The 8,108-nt window shown below is 36.7% G+C and overlaps 1 pseudogene; it reads right to left on the reverse strand.

Annotated features, from left to right (window-relative positions):
* Positions 1-6,967: 6,967 nt before the first annotated feature.
* On the reverse strand, positions 6,968-7,498 carry LOC149192098 (SKP1-like protein 12 pseudogene; annotated as a pseudogene).
* Positions 7,499-8,108: the final 610 nt, after the last annotated feature.

Genomic DNA, 8,108 nt, shown 5'->3' on the forward strand with positions numbered 1-8,108 from the left:
TTCATGACATGATAGTGACAAGGATGATCTCGGTGGAAAGAACACAACCATACTCTTGGAGAAGTTCTCAATTCAGTCAAGGATGATCATAGTATTGACATGATTATGCTGAAAGGATCTCATGAGTACATACTCTTTCTCAACATACATCAAGGTGATGTCATCTCATAGTCATGATCTCGTTCCTAATGAAGACAAAGTCAAGACAATGATGAAGAGGGTGCAGTCATGGTGCAACAGTGATCTAATTGAAGAAGCAGTCATGGTACAACAATGATGATGATGATCTTAGCAGTGACAAAGAAGAGGATTGGTCTCTTGGTCTTGGAGTGGCATAGTAGGTCAAGGGTCATAGTCTTGGTATTCGTCAATTGGAATCTCTATTAGAATAATTTTTGTGTGGGTTTTCCTCTCCAAGAGCGAGAGGTTTTGGCCATAGTATAATGCCAACTTCTTGTGTTCTTGACTCTTTGTTTTGGTAGCTATTTGATGAACTAAAGAAGACACACTCTAATAATAATAAGTGAAGATTGGAATAAGAAGAAAATTAAAAAACACTTCACAAATAGTTATCATGACTCAAAGAATCTCATTAACTCTGATTGCCCTAGATTCTTCAACATGGTATCAAAGCTAAGGAGCTGAGGTCAAAGGAAGGGCAGCAAAAGAGACACACAAGGATCAGTCTTCAAGAAGAGCATCAAAACAAGTTAAAGGGTTTTGTCAAGATTGAAGGATCGAGTCTAAAACAAGCAGTCTACAATGAGAAGAACCTCATCAAGATGTCTACAAAGCAAGATAACTCAAAGGACCTCAAAGTCAAAGATCATCATCTTGGAGAAGGTCGAAAATCTGAGAAATGGTATTGATCTACAACAAAAGGAAAACACAGTACCTCTCACGGTCTCGGTTCTAGCCTCAAGATTGGGTGTCATTACAACCTATGTCATACCATAAAAATCTCAATAAATTATAGTCTAAAGAAATTTTGGGGCTTGGTATTGAAGGTCTCAAAGGAAATATTTGTTCATGCTAGTCAATTCAAGCAAGGATCTACAAGATTCTACTCCAGCAGGGAACATCACAACAAGACCACAAGGATATACAATCACATCATCCATTACAACGATATCACTTCAAAAGAAGAACACAATGCCACATCTTGGATCAAGATCATAACAGTGTTCTCGATCAAACAATGTCACAATCAAAGGATCAAGTAATCTCAACATATTATAAAATCAGTAGTGCTTGGTGCTGAACAATGCAAGGAAGTCTCAAGGAAAGTCTTGGAACTCAGGTGTACTAGGTAGCTCAAGCAAGAATCTCATTGAAGAAGATCATTCAAGAAAACAGCAAGGTGAAGATTTCATCTTCACACGACAAGTAAGTATCTTCTTATTTTATAATCAAGTTTGGTTAAATGATTTTATGATTGCAAGGAAATCTATAGGTTGGATGGGTCATCAAGATTCCTTGCATGAAGGAGGATAGACATAGTTTTTTAAGTAATTGCAGTCATTGAACATATCAAAAGGTCTCCTTTGAATTTATGGAAAGGGAGACATATGAAAGATCCCCTCATATAGCAACATTGGAGACATCAAAACGATGTATATGATAAACTCATTCTCTAATGGTGCAATGAAGAAGGTTAGATGAACTTCGATATTCATGAAAGTAAAAGGGTATCAACGGATGCAGGATATATTCATAAGATCCCATCTACAAGATCTAGGTAGGAAGATAATCATCATCATTCTAACTAATAGGCAAGGTAACAAATGTCCCTGAACAAGAAGGTTACTCATTCAACAATGTGTGGTCTCTATGCTAGATAGAGAAAGATAAGTTGATGGCAAAAATATTGAAGGCTAAAAGAACTCAACCATGTGCAGAAAGGAAAGGCAAGGTTGGTCCTCAAGCAAGATAGAATAAATATAGCTAAGATTCAATACTATGGAAAGATTTTAGAAGCTCATATCACCAGATAAATGAAGTTGAAGAAAAGGGCCAAGAAAATAGGGAGTAACAAATCTCTCATATGAGTAAGATGGTATCCCTCACAAAAGGGTCCTATCATAAGCTTCTATTATAAGATATGACAATGATGATAAGATGCATTGTGGCATCATGGAAGCAATAGAAACAAGAGCTCATGACATCACCATGGGAATCGTGAAGGACAAAATCTATGACAAACAAAACATGAAGGATATAGCTCTTGAAAAAATTAGTGGACATTGAATGAAAGAATCACCTAGGACAAGGCTCATCATACATCAAGTCAAAAAGGAAACATCTACCAATTGGGAATATACAAGATCCTCAAAATTCTCTGATGGAATCCTCATCATAGGGTTCACTAATCTAGAGAGGAAGCAAGTGTTTCAACAAGAACTCCAACTCATCGAATCCATGAGATGATGGTATGATGACATGAAGAAGATCAAGGGATTGGAGATCTTTTAAATCAAGGAAGCTACTGGAATAAGCCTTGATGACCTAAAGGTAAAACAAGGTATGTATTCTTGTGTTTAATATTATAATGACATGTCATATGGTTGTAGGTAACATGGATCATTACTTCTATCTTGAGAAGCATGATCAAGAGAAAAAGGATCTCCTCCTCTGAAAGGATACAAGAAGGCATAAGACACACTAGATGAAATCAACATAATATGTCCTCATATGAAGTATGAGGTGGATGATCACAACTAAGAAACTATTATTAAAAGCACTTGGGAATGGAGAAGGATGGAAGAGATCGTGAGATATGCAACCCTGATAAAGGTGATCAACATCCAAAAGAACAAGAAGACTTAACTAGGAAATCTCCTGGAAAGATATGAAGACTCTAATGGAAAAAGATGAAGACCCTTGACAATAGATATCTTTGGGAGATGTGACAACATGTATGTTGGATTTCGATACCTACAGAAAGATGTCATAATGAAGAGCCATCTCGAAAGGTACAATTTTATTTAATGTTATGTTTTGATTTCTTGAATAATATCTAGATGAGTTCATGTAGGGCTACTGGCACAAAAGTTGGAAGTACAAGTACAACTAGCATTCATGTGGTGGATGGAAATTCCTGAAAGAAACATGATGAGGAAGAAGTAGCTATATGATGAAGGTTCCAGATATGTATCAAGAAAGCCACTTTCCATGAAGAAAGGAATGACATGACGAACCAAGAAGGAAGTGATGGATGGATAATGCCCTACAAGGAAGAATCTCAACTGAATTTCATGGCATCAAGAAGAAAAGTTGATCAAGCAGCTGAAGGACCCACGAAGAAGAAGTTGTTGATGTATAGAAGAGTCCCTAGGTAAGAGGGAGCTAAGACAAGTTCTTGATTAAAAGAGAGCTTGGGCAAGTTTACGATCAGAGGAAACTTGGGCATATCTTCCCCTGTTGAAAGGGAGAGATAGACACAACATTATTGTCTTCACTTTGGAACAAAGAATGGAGGATTGGGTAATCATCTGGCATCTGATGCTCTTTGAGGATGTGTAGGGCATCCAAGACAAGAGGACTGATATTCTTTGAGGGCTAGGAACCCGAGATAAGAATATTCCTAGAAGGTCATACTCAGTGAACACCCAAGTGGGTATGTACCTTGAGAGACAATGATTAAGGTGTCTATAGTCATTGGTATCGCCAAAATTGTGCTCTAATATGATGACAAATAGAGTTGTCAGTCAAGGTCTTGTTGTGGATACAATGTTGGTTACTATGATACTACACAGATGGGTTACCAATTTGATTCTTCTTATGAGAAATTATTCAAATTGAGAATGACCAAGTACTATCATGAATACCTCCCTAGTTAAGAGGGAGTGTTGAAGAAAATGTGTAACTAGGTTCAGTCTTCATGACATTGTATTATGAATTTTGCAAAACATGAAAATGAATTTATTATACCTTGCTACATGGGTTTCATGAACAAGAGGTTTATTTTATAGATTGCTCCCACTGAGAGCCTTAGGATTTATATTTAAGGTCAAAGAGTCAAACTCATGAATAAGGAGCTCTTCTCGAGCCTATGTGAATTGTATAAAAGTCTAGCACAACCCTCCAATACAAGCACTAGAAGAAGTTTGCCTGCAAAACAATGAAGAGAACAGTTAAGTCGGCCTTAAAATGAATATTAATGACAAGTCGGCTCAAAAATAAAGACACATCGGTTCACCTTAACATGTTGGCTAATTATGGAGACGTGACAACACTATATACCCAGCTAGGGTCACCACAGAAGCTTAGAATCTCGGACAAGAACTGCAACTTTTGTCAATTACAGTACCTCTAAAATCTCAGTCATAATTACAATGACACCTTTGCATTCCTCTTTGAAATCTCGGACAAGTTCAGTGTTACAGGAATCTCGGATGGAGATGATATTACAGTGTTTCGATTGGAGAAAGTGCCTATGGTTCTCGGATGGATATTGCAGGAGTATACATTCTCATCATAAGTATGAAAGTGATATGTTCATGGCATGACAGTGACAAGGATGATCTCGATGGAAAGAACACAGTCATACTCTTGGAGAAGTTCTCAATGCAGTCAAGGATGATCACAGTCTTGACATGATTATGATGAAAGGATCTCATGAGTAACATACTCTATCTCAACATACATCAAGGTGTTGTCATATCATAGTCATGATCTCGTTCCTAATGAAGACAAAGTCAAGACAATGATGAAGAGGGTGCAGTCATGGTGCAACAGTGATCTAGCTGAAGAAGCAATCATGGTACAACAATGATAATGATGATCTCAATAGTGACAAAGAAGAGGATTGGTGTCTTGGTCTTGGAGTGGCATAGTAGGTCAAGGGTCATAGTCTTGGTATTCGTCAATTGAAATCTCTATAAGAAGAATTTTTGTGCGGGTTTTCCTCTCCTAGAGGGAGAGGTTTTGGCCCTGGCAGAATGCCAACTTTTTGTGTTCTTGTCTCTTTTTTTTGGTAGCTATTTGATGAACTAAAGAAGACACACTCTAATAACAATAAGTGAATATTGAAATAAGAAGAAAATTGAAAAACACTTCACAAATAGTTATCATGACTTGAAGAATCTCATTAACTCTGATTGCCCTAGATTCTTCAACAATATGACCCTTGAGGTCCCTAGTGACTTTTGGAATTCCTAAGGTCTCTTCATATTCCACATGTGACCTTTGGACTTCCACATTTTTTTTTCAAATACAAAACTACATTTGACAAAATTGTGGCAAAAACCATAAAACAAAATAGAGATATTTACATTCATATTAGGGAAATTGTATTTCGACGACTGTGACATGCATCTTCGTTGTGACATATTGGTGCCAAGCTCTATATTTTGCTGCTATATCTCTAACATTTTGTGGTGGATCTTGATTGTACCTGATATTACCATCCAAAGCATCTAGGTATATAGTTTTGGAGCTTAATTATACATTGTTCCACAACATGACTAGTTTCATATGTAACTTCATTGGCTTAGCTACATATTGCAAAACATAATCTTTAGTCACTTCCAAGTCATCTCGGGTGGTCACCTCTCTGATACGGTTCAAGAATTGTTCTAGATCTTGCCTAATAATATTCCTGTGTCTTACCTCCCCAAGTGCACCTATAGAAGGTATTTTGTGTTCTCGAACCAAGGCTTCCAATTTGTTGTGCAACCGCGTATATTTTGACGTAGTGTTGTTTATGGATTGTTGAGGTGGTCATAGGTCTGCATATGCATTTTGATCTCTGCTTTATCCATCTCAAATTCATACCTATGTTTTCTAACTAACACTACAGGTGCATTTGAATACCTGGTGCCCCATTCCTGGATCACATTTGTAGCTATATAAGCTAATTTTAAGATCCTCATATTTTCCTGCAATCCTTTCTGAACATCGTATAAAGGCACGATTGCCTTAAGCAAGGTGATCAACTCTTCATACATTTTTCTTCATTGTGGCTTCTAATGGCTTGATCTCTTTGTATATAGTGAAGCAACAAATCTTATAGCTTGTTGATTTTAAATTGTAAAATACGCAAAAGGTATTTATAATAATTTATTAATATATATAAAATGTACAATTGATGTTGAATGTTACAATGAGGACCCGCATATATACTAGGCAGGTGTCCTTTCACGATTGGGCATGTCTTTTAGACATGCCTTTTCACTTAACTTAATGACTATTTAACATAATCATCATTTCATTATTTATTATTTATATTTGCTTATGTTTATATTTTTTATACAATTTATGTTCGTAACATTTCCCCTTCCTTCAAAAGAATTGTCCTCAAAGCTATATCGCCGTAAATTATCTTTGCGGTTGTCATCTTGGCATATGGAAACTCGCCATCACTGGTAGCTGAACTTCTATGATTCGTTGGTAACTCTGATTTGAGTCCAGGGTTATGTCTACTCTCTTTTCTTTTTCTTTTTTTATAATAATAATAATTTTTTTTTAATCTCTCTCTCTCTCTCTCTCTCTCTCTCTCTCTCTCTCTCTCTCTCTCTCTCTCTCTCTCTCTCTCTATATATATATATATATATATATATATATATATATAGATATATCTATATTACAATTAAATAATTATAACTATTTTATAACAATTATAATTAAATTAATTATATTAATGTCTTTTATACAAACTACTCTATTATATGAATCATATGTTAATGATTCAGATGTTAATCCATGTGAATCGACCGAACCGAATGGATTTGAATCGACCAAACCGATTGGACCGAATGAGGTTGAATCAATCGAACCGAATGAAGTTGACACAATGGGATGGTTGTTGTTGATCGAGAAACGTGATGGATTGTCAAAACAGTTGACAGTGGTTAAACTGACGTGGTATATGGGGGAGTGGAGAAGCGCATTGACCGGTGTCATTGCCAAACTATTAATTGTTGAATCTGAACTTTCCAACACATTAACTATGTTTGATGTCTCATCATCATTGTGTAAACACAATTTCTTGTTGTTCTGCTTTAGGGATAGCGAAATCCCAAGGAGCTTGATGCTTGATGGCCTGCACGTCTTGGGGAGTAAGGTCATTTTGAATGTTCAACATCTCTCGTGCTTTTCCATGTGTTTTCGATGTGGTAAGTGTACCCACAATAGTTCGACAGACCAAGTCTAGAAGATTCGTGATATCCAGATGCATGGCAGTGAGTCCAAGTTGGATCAAAGTGGTAAGATCCAAATTCACATACTCCACATACCATGGATCAACATCCTCTTTTGATCTCCAGGGACCTAGGGCATGATCAACATGGTATTTGCAATATTTGATAATCTTTTTCAAAATGTCGCTAGAGACAAATGACAGGGGACTCAGATTTTCAGTGCCAAGGTCCTCCATTACATACTCTATTATCACCGACTGCAACACTACCACTTCTTCCACGACAAATATTTTGCCTTCGGAGCTCTTTAGTCTCATAATCCGATCATTGCGAGCGTCATGCTTTATCTGTGTTTCCATTACCATGCATTGCAGACAATGATGTTGACATTGAAGTTGATTTGAGAGGGAACATTGATGTATACTATTTCTTTGATCAACTGAGATTTTGGATCGTCAACGAAGGATTTCTTTCTATTATGGTTTCAATTTTGCATTGATGAAATGTAATGTCTATCTATATATATACACGTGGGATGTTGGATAGTACAACGGAAGCACGCAGCATGTCGAGGATGGCAGTTGGAAGCATGCAGTAGGTGAGGCAGGGAAGTTGGAAGCACACAGCCAGAACGTCCATTGTAATTTCAGCCATATATTTATGTTGAAGTGTGTCTTCAATGTTGATTCTTTTGTTAGAATTAAAAACAGGCATTTTCTTCAACAAATTGACAACGCTTTTATCAGCTACGTGCCAAAATATGCTCCTCAGATGACGCGAAGGATTAGGAGGCAAAATCGTTTAGATACACAGGATCCCACATATCGTACTAGATTGTCCCGCAACTAAATTCATAACCATTTCATTCTTGTGAACATTTTGACTAGTATGGATGGATTGTTGATAGTTTTTTATCAAAAGATTGTGGAATTTATTAAGCTGGTACAAAAGGTGAAGGGTTTGATGGCA

This window comes from Pinus tabuliformis, chromosome 2_2 (genome assembly GCF_031772625.1).
Source record: "Pinus tabuliformis cultivar Carrire ecotype Pingquan chromosome 2_2, CPIR1, whole genome shotgun sequence".
NCBI lineage: Eukaryota > Viridiplantae > Streptophyta > Pinopsida > Pinales > Pinaceae > Pinus > Pinus tabuliformis.